Raw genomic sequence first — 2,735 nt, 5'->3', positions numbered from 1 at the left:
GCTGCTGCTTGCCAAGCTACTGGCTACTGCTGCTACTGGCTGCTGCTGCTGTTGCCTGTCGCTGCTACTTGCTGATGCCGCGCTGCTGCTGCTGCTAGTCGCTGCTGCTGTTACTGCTAGCTGCCTGCTGCCGCACCGTGGCTGCTGCCCCTGCTATCTGCTGCTGCTGCTGGCACTACTGCTGTGCTGCTGCTGCCGCTGCTGCTGTTACTGCTACTGCTGCTGCCGCTGCCGCTGCTGCTGCTGCCGCTGCTGCTGCTGCTGCTACTGATGCAGCTGCTGCTGCTGTTACTGCTGCTGCTACTGCTGCTGTTCCCTCACGCAGTACTTATTACGCACAAGCCATAGCCGCGCAGTGACGACCCCCGGTGTGAGGCTATCGCAGAGATAAATCGGGAGGATGGGAGAGGCGGGTGGGGACTTGATACACGGATGCTTAGCATGAGACCTACGGGTAAACGAAGCCGCATGGGGGAGGCATGCGGGAGATAGGCGACGAGCGGAAAAGGGGGGATGGGGGGTATAAACTTGCTACACGCGCACTTTTATTGCGTTAAGGCTGATAAATCCGCAGAGGGTGAGGAGGGAGGAAGAGGGTATAATCTTCATATACGCACGTGCTTAAGAGTCATACGGTAGGTACGTAGTAACCGGGAATATAAGGGAGCAACGGGAGGAGGAGGAGGAAGGCTGCAGGAGGGTGAATGGGGGAATATAGGGACTCGATATTTGTCCGCTTAGGCGTACAGCGGTGAACAGAGCTGGGTATTGAGTGCAAGGGCATGGGGCATGTGGAGGCCGATTACAGTGATTGTTGTCGCTGGGATTAGGCCGAGGTGCTCGCTAATGAGCCGAGAGGCGAGCTTCTCTCTGTACGGAGAGCACCAGACCCGCGCACGCGTCTCTGATGACGACAGCAAGTCAACGACTTCGTTACAGGGACAATTTACAGCGGGGTAATTCCCGTACATAATGGGCTGGTTACATGCGGCGGTTATATGCATATATATAGATTTATATAGATATAGATAGATGTGTGTGCGTGCGTGCGTGCGTGCGTGCGTGCGTGCGTTCTATTTTTATCGTTCTATCTATTCTCTGTCTATCTATCTTTGTTTTACATTCGCATAAGCGTGCGCAAACACCTGCCCGTTAAAGATGAGAATCAAAACGATAACGAATCCTTCCGTATCCGCATTCGAGGAAAGCCTCGGGGGGAATATTCGTCACAGCTGCACGCCTACCGGTAACCGCTGCACTTATTCGGCACCGTGGATGTTTCGCTGGAGGAACTGGGGAAATCCACAGACTGGGTTCTAGGTGTGCCTCAAGACGACGACGACAACGACCTCTGCAACGCATGAAAGCGAAGCAGACAAAGTGGCTCACTAGCGCCGACTATCGGCAGGAAAATGTTCCATAATTTAATTGCAGTTTCCTGTGGATTGGGATAGAATGTAGCCAGGAGTCAGGACATCTTACTATCTTAGTAATAGTAATGTGAGGCAATATGATGAAGAATTATGGTTTCGTTGAGAAACATTTAATGTCAAGAAACGCGATTGTGTTCAGCAGATGATGGGCATTGAGAAATAATTCTATATTCTATCAACAGCTAAAAAATACCTCTATTATATTAGTGGATCTTAATTCTGTGCATATTTACATAACAATTAGGGAGGCTGGGCAGTTATAATTAATAAAGTGAGACATTAACATATTTCCATTTTTATATCAAACGACTCGGCGGTCAGCCCTCCTTATTTCAAACGCATACTTTCAACAAAAATAGTAAATTTATATTATTTTGTTTCACACATGATTCACTCGATGTGCGGCACTAGCGCCGACTAACGTTATATTATTATTAGTAAAAGGTATAATATGCATTCATTGCACATGGCGGAGAATTGTCTACGCTATGATACGCATCTCTACGTATCACCGCGTTCTACCATCGCCGCAAATCACTACGGTAAAGTTACGGACACTTCCGGAATCGGTTACGCTACAACACGGACCTCTAAGTATCACCGCGTTCTACCATCGCCGCCAAACACCGCAGTAAAGTTTACGTATATTCACGTCACCTTGCCGTAGAGCGCATACTGCGTCTTCGGTGGCAGCGGCGGCAGCGTGGCGAGGAAGCCCGGCACGTGACGTCGCATCACGTCGACGGCGTGGATGTACTTCGGCGTGACGTCACCGGACTCAGTGAGCAGCGCGTTGTAGTCGTAGCTGGTGATCGTCGGCTATTAGTAGTAGGGCGGGCTCGACGCGCCGTTCGCGCCGTTCATGAAGCCGAAGTTGGTTCCGCCGAAGAACATGTAGTAGTTGACGGAGGCGCCCTCTGTGAGGATCCCGGTCAGGCTCTCCTTGAAGCTGTCGATGGGGAACGTGTGGTGTGTCTCACCTGCAGAGAGAGAGAGAGAGGTGGAGGGATGGGAGGCGGGGGTCGCCGCGCGGGGATGTCGGTTTTACGTTTAGCGGTCGGACCAATATTTAGAAAATGAGTTATTTAAAATTTATTTTAATTATTTAAAAATTATTTTAATTTATTAGAATATTTTAAAATATTTGTATGTTGTGGTTGGTTACGATAGTGTTTCGTGCCATCTACTGTGGAATGACTAGGTGAAATACAAGTATAATGAAAGTGTCAATGACACTGTAGCTCACCACAAAAAAAGACACAAATAAGTGAGTGAGAAGAAGTCAGTTTTAATTGAGCAACC

Source organism: Priapulus caudatus, unplaced genomic scaffold, assembly GCF_000485595.1.
Source record: "Priapulus caudatus unplaced genomic scaffold, Priapulus_caudatus-5.0.1 Scaffold877, whole genome shotgun sequence".
NCBI classification, from domain to species: domain Eukaryota; kingdom Metazoa; phylum Priapulida; class Priapulimorpha; order Priapulimorphida; family Priapulidae; genus Priapulus; species Priapulus caudatus.
Note: the sequence above shows the minus strand (reverse complement) of the source record.